The following is a 15,297-nucleotide window of genomic DNA, read 5'->3' on the forward strand; positions in this document are numbered from 1 at the left end:
ATAATTTATTTTATGGAGAAATAAGATGGACATAGGTAAAAAAAAAATTCTACCTTCACTGATTCATTCAGCATCATTATCTTATCACCTCTTAATCACTGATTCTGCTTCTTTATTTTCCCCCTTGACTCTAATATGGCTATTATGCCCTTTTTCTTGTCCTTAGCTTTCATTATAACCCTAAACTCATTCTAAGTTTTAGTATTCCAGACAGTCTTTTCACTAGATCCACTCTTTTTGCATTCACTTTCAGTTATCTAGCATTCTTCTAGCTTCTAGCTTCGTTTCATGACCTTTAAAAATATGAATGGATCAATGAATTTCCTGGGAAGCAAAATTGATCTTTTTAAGACACTTATCTCTTTTCTTCCTTATCAACATGGTGAATGAAAAATATTGCATGTATTGAGATGAGCAAAAGTGGTTTTGATTTTTAAAAAATAGAAAAAGGTGGAATCTTTAAACTAAATTCAAGTCTTTTTGTTATAGCACAGAAATGTAATGGAGTGATCATCATAGTTGGAATGACTGAATAAATTATAATTTATGAATATAAAAGAATACTATTAGGACATAAAAATGAAAAAAAAAAGAAATAGTTCCAGAGAAATCTGGGAAGACTTATATGAACTATTTCAAAGTGAAGTGAGAAGAACTAGGAGAACACTTCATTCTGTGAATATAAAAATGAAAGAAAACAAAACAACAACAACAACAACAAAAAATAAAACAAATTGAAAGATGTAAGAACTCTTGCCAATGACATGATGGGCCATAATTTTATAGAAATGATGACACATGCTACCTTCTGTCAGAGAAATGATATACTCAAGATGCATAATAAGAGGCATAATTGGTGTAACATGGACAACATGGGAAGCTTTTAAAAAAAAAAACTCTTTGCTCTAGAGTTGTTACAAGGATTTTTTTTTTCTTTTTCATTTTTTTTTCCTTTTGAAAGAGAAATAGGAAGGAAATGAGATAGTGATATAATGAGCCAAAAAAAAAAAAGAAAGAAAGAAAAAATGGAGAGAGGAAAAAAGAAAGGAAGACAGGAAAAAATAAGGAAATGGGAAAAAAGAGAAAAGAAATAATAGTAATTTTATTAATTGTAAAGGGGAAGGGAGGCCAGAATTAAATACAAATAAGTAGAGTGACAAGTGTTGATTTTTTTTTCATATTTTTCATAGTCTTAAAAAGAAAAGCAAGCTCTATATAATAAATATCTGGTTTCATATATAATCTTCTTTTTCTGTTCTACTCTGAATATGCAAATATTTATTTTATTTGGTGTTAAATTCAGAATTAAGAAATAAATAATGCTGAATGAGACAAACCATATATATTGAGAAAAGGAAAAAGTAGTCTTGATTTTCAAGAAAAAAGAGGGGTGGTTTTTAGAAAAGGGGTTTTTAGGTAATATAAAAACAAAAAAAAATTAAAATTATTTTAAAGATAAACTCTTTCCAATTGCTCACAGATTATTTCTTCAACCATATGTTTCTCATCTTCCTTATCCTTTCAGGAGAGTTATCTTATTCAATGAAGAATTTTTTTAAAAGAAAGGAAGAAGAGAAAAGTAGTTACAACATTCTAATCAATGCATCCAAAACAACAACAACAACAACAACAACAAAAACAAAACCTGAAAATCATGGCAATGTTCCTTGAATGAGTTAACTTCTTTCTTTGGCAAAGATATTTAAAAGATTTGACCTTTGTGAGACTAACAAAAAACTCATGCAAGACTAATCTTTTTTTTTTTTTGAGCTTACTAGTTTCTTTCATGAGAATGCCATAGAAATACTATGTGTGGATTTCAGCAAAATATTTGACAGAATTATTAAGAGTACCCTTGCGCATAAAATAGAATGATCTGAACTACAGTTAACTGGATTTGGAACTTCTCGAATGAGAGGAACCAAAGAATACCAAGTAATAATTGATACATTAATGTAAACTCTTCAGGACATCTCTAATCTAATATCCCACAAACCTGTCCTTGACTCTGTGCTGTTTGATATTTTAATCATTGGCTTTGATGAAGGGAGAGATGGCATGCTTATAAAGTTCACAGATGGCACAAGGCTGGCAGGAATAGCTAATATGATTGATGATATAGTGGAGTTCCAAAAATGGTCTAAACAGAGTAAAACATTGGGCCAAATCTTAGAAGATGAAATTAAATTGTGATGAATGTTAAATCCTGCATTTTTTGTATTTCCTTTAAAGTTAAATGTATGACAGAGGTAACATGGCTATTTAAGTAAAGCAATTTTATTTTATTCTAGTGCAATGAGTGGAAGCTGCAAAGAGTCAGATTTAAGCATAATATATAGAGAAGCTTCCTAAAATTTAGAGCTGTCCAAAAGTGAAATGAATTGGCTCTTGACTTAATGACTTTTCCATGATTGAAGTTCTTTAGGCAGAGTGTGTAGATGTTTTAGAGAAAAGTGTTAGATAAGATGATGGCTGAAATCCTTTCAACTCAGAAATCACATGTATTTATCTGGTAACATGGAGATTAAACTTGAAGCTGAAATTGAAGGAAAGGTAGTGTTTAAGGATATTAAAAAGTAAAAAAAAAAAAAAAAAGAATTTCAGATGTGGAAATGTCCAGGGGCATGTTAGTAGACACAAAGTTAATCAGTGTGGATGGAGTAAAGGGTTTGTGTAGGAAAGGCATTAGGAAGGACAGATAGGAGTCATGTTCTAATGAATACTGAATATTAGAAACAGGAGTTTGAACTTATTCCTATGAGCAAATGAAGCCCCTGAAGGTTTCTAGTCAAGAGAATAATGTTTGCCAATGGGTGAATGAAGAAGATTCCTTTGGAAATGGTGTTCAGGATACATTAAAGATTCAAGAAAGAGAGAACTTTAAGAGACAGAACGATTTAGTGGAAAGAGTGCTGATTTTGGATCCCATTCTAGTTCTAATACTTGATTCCTTTTTGTCCTTGGACTTGCTACCTTTAGCTTTTAGTACTTTAACTCTCCATACCTGTAAAATGAAGAATTGGACTATATGATTTTTAATGTTTTTTTTTTTAAGCTCTCAATATAAGGTCTATCACTCCTTTAAGGCAGGCACTCTTTATATTTTGTTTGTATATTCTTAGAGCCTACCATAGTGCTTGGTACATAACTATTGCTTAATTCTTGTTGCTTGATTGCCAATTCCAGATCACGATAACCATGATCTACTGATTTCCATATCAATCTCATTTTTTTTCAGGGAATTCAAAGAATTCCTAACTGTTTTCCTTCTTTAATACCCTTGTCTTTATATGAAGGAGAGAGAGAAATCTTCAAACTGAGGGGAAAGAGGTGGGCCTGAATAGGACAGCTTGGATGAAGTATTTCTCAGTATTGAATCACATGATCCTTGTTCCCAGAGCTGGGACCCTGGGGAGATCTCATCTTCTGGAACTGCTTCAGGCTGACAAGGGGCATATAGCTAGCCCTACCCAAAAGGGTCCAGACTGAAGAGGGGAGATGAATGAGTTGTAGGCGGCAGCATCAGAGTCTGGTGCCGAACATCAGAATCAGATCTTCGCTTATTTCAGGTTGACCAAGTGGTTGGAATTTCATGGCTCAAAGTCTGGAAGAAGCAACTCTCTCAAGTATATTAAAATGCAAGGACTAAATATGACAAAGAATAAGCAAAAATAGAGTTAATATAGAGGTTACTAGGTACAGTAACCAGGAAACCCACCCAGAAAAAGGCTGGGGGCAGGGATGAGGCTATCATAAATGCCTCTCATCCAAACAGCTTTCCTAGAATAGATACCGAAGAATGTTTTTTTTTTTTGTTTCTCCCAAATTCTTGCTTTTTTCCCCTCAAAGGAATAGCTACAATAGGTAGAACATGGGCCCTTCAGTGAGTATGATCTCTCCCATAAAAAATCCCAGAGCCTTTACAAGGGAAGGTTTTTACACAATTAGCTAACAAAAGTGAAAGCAGTTTGAAGTCCCTGCAAGGGCACATGTGCAGGCTCTTTTTAGAATTTACTTGCCTGGGAGCTATATGAGGAAATGCAGGAGTTAGGGAATTAAAGTTGCCATGGCCAGGGGCAAACAATCAGCAACATGGGCATTTATCTATCAGCCTGCTTCCCTTCACCTGGAATGAATTCCCCTTCATTTAAAAAAAATCAATAAAAACCTCTCTAGGTCCATGGATAGCTGGCAGTAATCATTTTCTCTGCATACTTAATGGACAATTGTTTGGGTGCCAAAAATTCTTTCTTTCCATATATCCCCCCATGATCATGCAAAACATGAAAAATGCATTTGAAGTCAGTATAGATTTTTGATAAATAAGTCAGGGGTCTAGAATCGGGGTTTCAGAGACCCCAAGGTCCTGCCTTCCTTCAACATATAGTGTAAAAGACTCTAGGCAGATTAGTTTAACTTTTAGGGTCCTAAAAAAACCTTAGACTAATCAGGGCATGATAAGATTGGCTGCTTTCTCTCAATGTACAAAAGAGAAAGTGGGAGTGACCCCAAATACTTGGGCAAAGTAGGACTTTAAATAAAGAAACTCTAGCCCCAGGTAGTAAAAGACTTAAAAGATATAATTGCAGCAACCAGAAAGTCCTCCAGGACTGGGCTGCAAATTAAAATATCCATATACTTGTATTGTATTTTATATTTTCCACTGACCACTTGCTCTGAATATAGACATCTGCTATAAGAGAAAAAAATCAGGGACATGATTTACTTAAAGCAGTTTTACTTCAGGTAACTGTCCTGATTTTTAACAATTCCAGATTTAGCCAGACTCAGGAATAATCAGGTGGGTTCTCATTGTAAAAGAACACATTGGAGAATTGAGTCAGAAGGATTCTACCTTCAGCAGAGGCCACAATCATCCTTCTAATTCATTCCCAGATACTAACTTCCAGTTGTAACAACTTCTTCTGAGTAGCTTATGGCATATTCCTTTCAGATGGTAGAGCACTGGTTTGATGATCTATCCAGACAGTCATACCTGAATTTAAAACTCCAAATAAATATCAGCTGCAGTCCCAAAATATTTTATCTCCTACAGCAATTATCATTAATCAAAGCTTCAGATGAATCTGGCTCTCAAGGATCACAGTAAGAGATTCATCCCAGAAAGTTCACAACTTATACAGCTTATCTTTCATAGCTAAGTAGATGGTTCTAAGTCCAACATTACGCAGATCATTTTGCTTTAATAATATCAATACATAAAAAAATTCTAAATTGTACATTGTCTATAACAGAAACATTTTCAAAGGGGCAAAAGCAAAAACTATTATTCTCAGAGTCCCTTTAAATAATGGTACAATTTTAAGATGATTCGATACAATCAACTAAACCATAAAAATACCCTATTTCCATGTAAAATAATCTTTCACATTTAACATTAATAATCTCTTCCTTCTTTAAAAATATTAAACTTTTGGAAATAATCCTATCAAATTATCAGATCAGATTAAAATTCTGCTCTAGTTTTGTTTGTTTTTTTTAATCATATTTCTTAAACAAGGATACCATTATGCACTTAACATAAATATTAAATAATTTTCTGAAGACAGATGGGATACCTTAGCAGAAATAAATTGCTTTTAGGAAACTTACAGTTCCAACAAACCTCTTAGAGCAGCTATAGACTTGAAGAATAAAAATAAAACATTCAGTTATTAACACCATGTAAATGTAGGCTGTTCCTTATAAGCAATTAATGTTTAAACCAGCAAGTTGCTGCACCACACTTAATGGGGAAAGGGGGATTAGATTATCACCTGACAAGGTCCTTTCCATGTGGCCACCCTTCCCTCACTCCACATGGCACTTTTCTCAACTCCACCATGCTTCCTGACTCTCACATCTCACAACTAATCTTTTTAGGATGCAAAATCCTCCAGGATTCAATCTGCCAGCTAAAGACAAGCCCCAACCTCATGGTGTATCTCCTTTCACAAGGCAAATTCCATAGGGGCTTGCACCTTTTTGTTCCCTATTTCTGGCAAGTCATTTTCCTCTCTCTTTCTTCCTCCTGTCATATCATCTCTTCCTGTCCTCTCTCTCCTCCAGATGCTTATGTGCTTAAATCTTCTCCAATATACTTGAAACACCCCAACTTGAAACTCCCAAATCAATAACCCATCTAACTAGATGCTCCATTTAAACTATTAATTACTCCTCTGTCATTAAATCATTTAAAAAAAAAAAACTTTAAACTTTAAGATTTGCAATTAAATCACTTTGAACCAAATTTCATAAAACTTATATTCAGCAAAGCTGACAAATTTTAAAGCATAACTCATAGTTTACAAATTACCTAATACTTCTAAAAAGTGATATACCCTCTAAGTAAGGAGAAACAAACATGACTTCCCCTAAGGTAAACTACCAGCATTTTGTTTTAATACCCTATATTTTAACTTAAAATCCAATCAAAAACAGCTTTAAATTTCCAATAATATAAAAGTGTTCTGGCTATCATATTTCAAAAAATGAATTTCACTAAACAACATAGTTTCTTTTTCTCCCTCTGGCGCCATATGGCCCTACTGCAATCAGGGAATGAGGAAGAAAAAGAAACTATCATCTTCACTCTCTGCACAATCCTCCCCAATTTAATTAAATTGCTTTGGAATTTTGATATGACCAACTGCCAAATTCCCCAATCAATTATTCCCAATGGATTTTTCCTAATGCTCCAACATTGGCCAAAGTTTTAGCTCACAGAACAAACATGACAAGGACATTCTGCACAGACACAAACAGAAAAAAAATTACATGGAAGAGACCATCCCTTCCTCACTTTCCCACATACAACAGAATTACCCAAGTGTACTTCCCCCCCCCCCCCTTTGCTCTGTAGATCTAAGTAGGACTGCCACCTCTCAGAACATCCAAACTTACCCTTGGTCTCCAACAAATGCATAGCCAACACCCCCAGAGTGGCTTGACAAACCAGAATCAGAAGGAGTTGCCTGTCTTCCTAGCCAACCACAGAGCACCTCATCTTGTGCCGTTAACAGAACTCCTTACTCTGGCCCTCACTCCTTACCAAAGCTTGATGATCCCAAGGCCCACCCCCAAGGGCACATTAACAGATAGTGCCTCTTATGGTTACAGTATGCTTAAGTAACCTGGCTCTCTCTTACTCAGGCTTCATCTTTGAAGACTTGTGTGCCTTCTATTTGTATCTAAGTGTCTCATCTCCCTAGGCCCATTCTTCACAGAGAGGGAGGCTGAGAGTCTGATCTCAAAGTCAGTTGGAAAACCAAACCTGGCACCTACTTTGAATCAAGATTCAATCATCTTTCTAAGAAGCCAGATCCCGGACGAGCCCCCATAAACTCGGATGGGTTGGGTGCAAGTCCTCCTTTGCCAATTAACTAATCAGAGACATCTTCAGGTACAAAGAGAGAGCCTTTATTTAATACCTGCTGGGAGAGGCCCAGACACACCTGGGAGCCATCCCAACTCTGCCATGTAATCCTGGAACCTGGCCAGCTTCTGGCTTATCCAGGGTTTAAAAGCAAAAAGCCCGAGCCTTCTCATTGGATAGACTAAAAGTCCATAACCATCATTGACCAATGGTCACCAATGTTGGCTGCCTCCCATAAGTCATGTCACTTCCTTCAACTTCCTGTATCCCAGGATTCAAGTTCATCTCTCCAGAGATCATATGACCTCCCTATATGGTCCCAGCTCTGGAAACAGGGATCATGTGACTCAATACTGAGAAATACTTCATCCATTCAATTTCATTAATGGAGTTGGGACATGGAGTATCTTTTATATGGAATAGCAAGGGGACTAGTATCAGTGAATAATAGAATGTATGGACAGGAGGAGGTATAAGGTATAAGGAGACTGAAAAGATTGGAAAGAGCCATGTTTCAATATTCAAATAATTGCCAATTGCTGCCAAGAGGGTAAATAAATCCAAGAGCCCTAGGAGTATTAGTGTCTCCACAGGCCACTAGTCCTGCTTCCGTCCTGCTCCTCATACATATCATCCTTGGGGAACATATAATATGACTTGGCACTGGCTTTTGCAGATGTTGTATATCCCGCCTCTTTAGAAGCTACAGCTACTGAAAATAGGGGAAAGAAAGTTTGACATTGTCAAATGGTTTTACATCAGAAACTGATAGAGTTTTATCAATAGAAATAACTTTAAAGAAGATACATTATAATGTACTTTGCAGCTGTACCTTCTGGGAACCATTCATCTGATTTGAAGCTGCAGCTCCTTTATGTGTTGTCTCCTTCATTAGCACATGAGTTCCCCCAGAGCAGAAACCATCTCTGCTTTCCATTTGTACCTCTACTGCTTATCAAGGTTCTTTGTACATAGTAAATGTTTAATAAATGTCTCAATTTATTCATTCTTTTATTCTGTTAACCATCTTAATGCCAGATTGTCTTTTATCTTCAAATCATTTTTTTCCAGTTATCCTATCAGTGACAAACACCAGCTCATTTTGTATAAATCCCTGTGATCCAACTAGATTAAGAGCCAGAACACATACCCAATCAAGTTATCTCAATCTAAGTGAAAGAAGCCTCTTAGAATGTGTGTTACTTCTCTCTTTTATGTGTGTGAGGCAATTGAGATTAAGTGATTTGCCTAGGGTTACACAGCTACTAAGTGAATGAAGCTAGATTTGAGTTTAGGTCCTCCTGACTTTAGGGCTAGTGGTCTATCCACTGTGCCATCTAGTTACCCCACATCTTAAGAGAAGTTTTAAGCAAGTCATTTTGGGAGAGTTGGAGATTCATTCTGCTGCTGTTCTAGTATAGATGTAAAAGCGAAGGAGCAGCAGTCAATGATATCCATACCTAAGCATGGGAGGAAGAGGCTAGCAGGAGGAACAGGCAATACAGCGGAGCACTCTTTCTTTCTTTGCCCTTGAATAGGCTTCCTATTTGGCTGTATGGTGTGCCTATCTAGAATAGAGGGTAGCACATATACATACCTACCATCACCTCAGCAATAGGATCCTGGAAAAGTCTTTGTAAAGGCCATAAAATGGTCCACAGGGCCACTCCTTTGACTTCCTTTTCATATCAAGCCTTGGAGTAGCCTCCATCCTTGAACTGTGCATGCTTGGAGGTCAGAGGATAATCTTGCTATTCAGGTGGTCCCTATACCTATTCTGCTGGTATTTCAGCTCCAGGTCATTGCTCTGAATCTTCCCAAAATACTCCAGTAGCTCCACATTGTCAATGGGGGAAAAATCTACTTTCTGGGAGTTTGGGGCTATCTTTACACTACCCTCAGGCTGCATGAATTCTGGATTGGTCATACAGTACAGTTTTATAGGACAGGAGCTGGAAGGCATTTCTCTGAAGAAGAAAGTTGGCAAGATTATATAGGGCTTTGATTATGTAGGAGTTGTTCTTCACATTCAGCAGCTATAGGTGCAGCTGTTTGAAAATTAATTATACAATCAATTACACAAGCTTGTCTACTTCAATGAGGTGATCACTCAGACACCAAATTTCTGGATGAGGCCATAGGTATGGTGGTATTTTGGGCAAGGAAATAGAGTACTTTGGTGACTGGATTGTGGCATTAGGACTGGTAGAGGCAACAAAATAAGCTCTATCTCTCTAAAATCAGTCTTTCAGCTGATTTATTAGTTGGTAGAGCTTTGTGACTGTCAATAAGATATGTGTTGAGGATGTGAACCATTGTTTTTTATTTTTTATTTTTATGTATTTTATTTTATTTTATAATAACTTTATATTGACAGAATCAATGCCAGGGTAATTTTTTTTACAACATTATCCCTTGCACTTGCTTCTGTTCCGATTTTTCTCCTCCCTTCCTCCACCCCCTCCCCTAGATGGCAAGCAGTCCTATATATGTTAGATATGTTGTAGTATATCCTAGATACAATATATGTTTGCAGAACAGAACAGTTCTCTTGTTGCACAGGGAGAATTGGATTCAGAAAGTAAAAATAACCTGGGAAGAAAAACAAAAATGCAAATAGGATGTGAAACATTGTTAAGGCAAATTTGAGGTCTGCTAAGAGAAGATACTTTCAACTTGCAACAGTAAATACAGCTGCCTGATGAGGAAGGGCATGTGAATCTCCAGAAGTTAGTAGTCACTGCTGATCCTTTAGCAAGATGATCACAACATTGTAAAATTATTAATTCATGGTCAATAGAGAAGTTAGTCTTTGCTACCAGGGGACACAGCTGGCTGGTTCTGCCAGAAATGGACAGGAGATTCCAGCGGCTAACTAATAGGTTGGGGATATGAAAGAAGCCAGATCTTCTCTTGGGCCTAGAGGGGATGATTCAACTTATGCCAAAATCTTCAAGTTCCTCAGGATAAACTTATTAAATTCCAAAGGTCTAAAGTCGAGGGGGAAAACATTGTGTGTGTTTTGGAACATGTTCCAGGGAGTCTTGATAGATTTGGTAGACTTGGTAGAGCCATTTAGGACAGCAATCTTGGTCATTATCTCAAAGGTTTATTTATGGAAGTTTAGTACCTACATGATCTTATCAATGTTCAGTATCATTGGTAACCCTTTAGCACTAGTTGGTGTGAAAACGCTGACGTTGGAATCACAAAAAGCACATAAACAGCCACTGATTGACTTGGCTAAGGCCTAGTTTAGTCTAGACTCTGAATGGCTCTGGGACTGGGGCCTTGGTTAATCTGACATCATCAATAGGAATGACTAATTTCATCAGGCTCTGGTTATACACACTGGCCATTTCCTTTATGTTTTCTTTCAGTTATTATAGGCCAGGCAGGGCAAAATGGCTGTCAAATGCAAAATGACTAGGGAGTAAGGTAAAATCATCCAGCCATTCAACTGGATGGATTTCCTCATCTATCACATTGCTGTGAACTGAATTGAATCATTTGAGTCCTGGCAGTGAATCACTAAGTGTTGGCCAATTTAGCAAACTTGATACTAGAGGAATTCTTTTTAATCTTTTTAAAGATTAAAGATTTTAAAGATTAGGTCTGAGAGATACCTAGCACATTTTTCCTATTTCTTTGCTGTTGTCTCCCATGTTGAGGAATATCTCATTTAATTTCTTAGGATCTAGCAGGTTAATCTTGGTCCAGAGTTAGCAGATGAAGTGCTAAGATTGTTGGAGTCTCTAAATTTGTTAAGGCCCCCTACAATGTCATTTATTTATTCAATCATCCATGTATTTATTTCAAATAAATAGGTTATTTTGTGTTTATTTTGAGTTTTTCTCCAGGTCACTGAAAACTTTTACAAACATTATATGTAATTAATCTCCACAATAACCCTGTGAAGTAAGTAAATAAAGGTATGTATTACTCTCATTTTAGAGATAGGAAGGGTAAAGTACAGAGTGGTTAAATGATTTGCTCAAGATCACACAATTAGTTTTTTTTTTTTTTTTTAATTTCAATTATATTCTACTTTTACAAATACATGTGAAGATAGTTTTCAATGTTCATTTTTGGAGGATTTTGAATTCCATTTTTTTTTCTTTTCCTTCCTCCTGCCCAAGACAAATAATTCTTTTAAACATATTTCCATGATTGTCATGTTGTGCAAGAAAAATCAGAACAAATGAGAAAAAATATAGGAAAAAAAAAAAACAAGGTGAAAATATATGTTTCAATCCATATCCAGTCTCCATAGTTCTCTCTCTGGATGCAAATGACATTTTCCTTTCCAAGTCAATTAAAATTGTATTGAATCACCTCATTATTGAAGAGTCAAGTCCATCACAGTTGATCGTCATATAATCTTGTTGTTATTGTGTACAATGTGTTCTTGGTTCTGTTAACCTCACTCAGCTCATGTAAATCTTTCCAGACTTTTCTGATATCAGCCTGCTCATCATTTCTTATAAAACAATTATATTTCATTAAATTCATATACTATAACTTATCCAGCCATTCTCCAATTGACTGGCATTCATTCAATTTCCCGTTCCTTGCCACTATAAAGAGGGCTGCTACAAACATTTTTGCATGTGGGTTACATAATTAATTTGCTGAAGAGGAAAGCAAGATGATTAAAAATCTGTTTCCCAATATTTTGTTCTAATTGCCTCATGAAGTTGTTCACAAAAAAAAAAAAATGTCATGAAGCAAATAATTAAGTAGTGCATTATGAAAGTGAGGCCTTGATATTGCTGTCAGTAAGGACATGAAAAACAACCTGATGACCAGAGGCAATGGGGACCATATATACACAGCTCCCAAGTTCCTCTCTCTCAAGCTCACAGTTACTGTTTCTAGTCATCTTTTAAGATATCATTTTATTTTTCCAAATACCTATGTAGTTTTCAACATTCTTTTTTGTAAAACTTTTTGTTCCAAATTTTTCTTTTTTCCTCCTTGACCTCCACTATCCCAAAGGAAGAAATTCTTTTAAACATATTCCTATATTTGTCATTTTGTTCAAGAAAAATCAGATGAAAAAGGGGGGGAAAGGTCATAAGAAAGAAAAAGACCCAACAACAACAAGAAGAGGTTAAAATATACTTTGATCCATATTCAGTCTCCATAATTCTCTCGGGTTGCAGATAACATTTTTTATCTCTCTTGGAATTGCCTTGAATCGCTGCATTGTTGAAAAGAGCCAAGTCCATCATAGTTGATCATCACATAATCTTGTTATTTTTTCTGAAATTAGTCTGCTCATCATTTCTTTTTTTTTCTTTTCTTCAGTTCCATGTAAAACACTTTTTTTGTTACATGTGTACATTCATTTTTAAAAATGTATTTCCTTATGAATCATGTTAGGTGAGAAAAATCAGAACAAAAAGGAAAAAAACAGTGAATATAAAGTGAACATGGCACATGTTGATTTATGTGCAGTCTTCTTTGTTCTCTCTCTGGATATGGATGGAGTTTTCCATTCAAAGTTTATTGGAATTTCCCTTGTATCACTGAACCACTGAGAATAACCAAGTATATCATAGTTTATCATTGCACAATCTTGCTATTATTGTGTACAATATTTTTCTGGTTATACTTGTTTGACTCAGTATCAATTAATGTAAATCTTTCCAGGTCTTTCTAAAATCAGTCTGTTCATCATTTATTTGTAGACCATAACATTCAAATACCATAACTTATTCAGCAACTGATGGGCATCCACTAAATTTTCAATTACTTGCCACCACAAAAAGGCATGCTACAAACATTTTTGGACATGTGGGTCCTTTTCCATTTTTTATGATCTGTGCATACAGATAGAGTAGAGATAGCACTGGTTCAAAGATTATGTATAGTTTTAAAGACCTTTGGACATAGTTCCAAATTGCTCTTCAGAATGGTTGGATCATTTCTTAATTCCACCAACAATGCATTAACGTCTCAATTTTCCCACATCCCCTCTAATATTTATCATTATCTTTTCCTGTCATCTTTGGCAATCTGAGAAGTGTGAAGCCATACCTCAGAGCTGTTTTAATTTGTAATTCTCTATTCAATAGTGATTAAGAGCATTTTTTTTCATATGACTTGAAATGGCTTTAATTTCTTTGCCTGAAAATTGTCTGTTTTCATGACCTTTGATCATTTGAGTCATTTTTCTATATGTTTTTATAAATGAGGCTTTTATCAGAAACACTGCCCATAAAATTCCTCCACCCATCCCAGCTTTCTCCTTCCCTTATAATCTTGGCTGTATTTGTTTTGTTTGTGCAAAAACTTTCCAATTTAATGTATTCAAAACTATTTTGCATTTCATACTGTTCTTTATTACGTTTTGTACATAAATTGCTCCTTTCTTCACAGATCTGAGAGATAGATTATTCTCCTAATTTGCTTATAGTATCACTCTTTATATTTAAATCATGAACCCATTTCTACTTTATCTTGATATAAGATCAATGACTAGTTTCTGCCATTTTATTTTCAGCAGTATTTGTCAAATAGTGAATTCTTATCCTAGAAGCTTGAGTCTTTGGGTTTAACAAACACTAGACTACTATAGCCATTGACTAATGTGTCTTATGAGCCTAACCTATTCCATTGAACCACTGTTGTATTTCTTAGCACCAAATAATCTTGATAACTGCTGCTTTATAACATAATTTTAGATGTAGTACATATAGTTATCTTCTAAACACAAGATTTATAAGTTATGGGACTCAAGAGCAAGACTTAATATGGGATACTCACCCTTTAAAGAAGATAGCATAGAATTTTTAGCTACAATATACAAAATATGGAACTGCTGTCCCTGAACATTTATGTAGTAAGGCAGCAATTAGCCAGTATTTACAATTTAGGATATTTTTTCCCATTCTCCTCTCAATCAACCAGATAATTTCATAAAGCTTTCTATATTGTTCATTTTTCTTTTTTACTTCCTTCCTTCTTTCCCCTACCAAACAGTTTAAAAAATAAACTATGGCTTTTGACATCAACTTTGACTTTTCACTTAGCTTTAGTTGCATTAGAACTAAAAAGTACATTTAGAACCATTATGCCTACAATCACTAATCCCAGAAATCACTTTGTGAAAAGTAGTTTAAATGTAGAAATGAAGAAAAAATTGTGATTATGACTTAATTCAATAAAAATGCTACAACTTGCTAAAATATGAAATATAATCTTATCTTTTAATATATTTTAAACAAACATTTGTTAGTTAGAAACAAACATGAAATTATGCAAAAGAATCCATTCTCTCTGGCACATATTTGTGGCTTGACTCATGAAATAATATGATTAGTCTTTACTTTCTTCCTTTCCCCTCTACAGACAGAGCTGTAGAAACATATATCTAAATTCCAAGAGAATTTCGTATAAGCTCTTATAATAAAATTCTCATTTATTTTTATTTTCATTTCATTTTTATTTTTTCTGCCATGCTGGTAGGTAAGCTGCCTATGTGCAATTTGTTAAAAAAAAAATAAATAAATAAATAAAATAAAATTCTAGCCAAGGGAAGACTTTACAAACTTTGTGTCTTAAAAAGCAATTTGTTAAAATATAGCTCTACTTTCTAAACATTTATTTAAACAGCCCAGTTAGTTAAGTGACCCTGTTAAAGATCAGTTTGACTAAACAAATAGGTGAAGTCTTTTCCTGAGCTAAATGCTAATTATAGCAATGAAGAAAACATTAAAAAAAATTAATAAAACAACTTCAGAAAATTACAGTAAAGGAAACACAAATTACTCTGAATATGGGTGACAAGATTCAAAATCTGATTGCTATCCTTTAAAAATTGGTTTAGGAACTCAGAACCACTTTTGATATTGAGATCTGGATCAGTAGCTAACTTGCTTAGTTCAACAAAAACTATACCCACGTGGGGCAGGACA

At 35.0% G+C, this 15,297-nt stretch overlaps 1 pseudogene; it reads right to left on the minus strand.

Moving 5' to 3' along the window:
• Positions 1-9,110: 9,110 nt before the first annotated feature.
• On the minus strand, positions 9,111-12,257 carry LOC127561532 (protein VAC14 homolog; annotated as a pseudogene).
• Between the last annotated feature and the right edge of the window lie 3,040 nt (positions 12,258-15,297).

This window comes from Antechinus flavipes, chromosome 4 (assembly GCF_016432865.1).
Source record: "Antechinus flavipes isolate AdamAnt ecotype Samford, QLD, Australia chromosome 4, AdamAnt_v2, whole genome shotgun sequence".
NCBI classification, from domain to species: domain Eukaryota; kingdom Metazoa; phylum Chordata; class Mammalia; order Dasyuromorphia; family Dasyuridae; genus Antechinus; species Antechinus flavipes.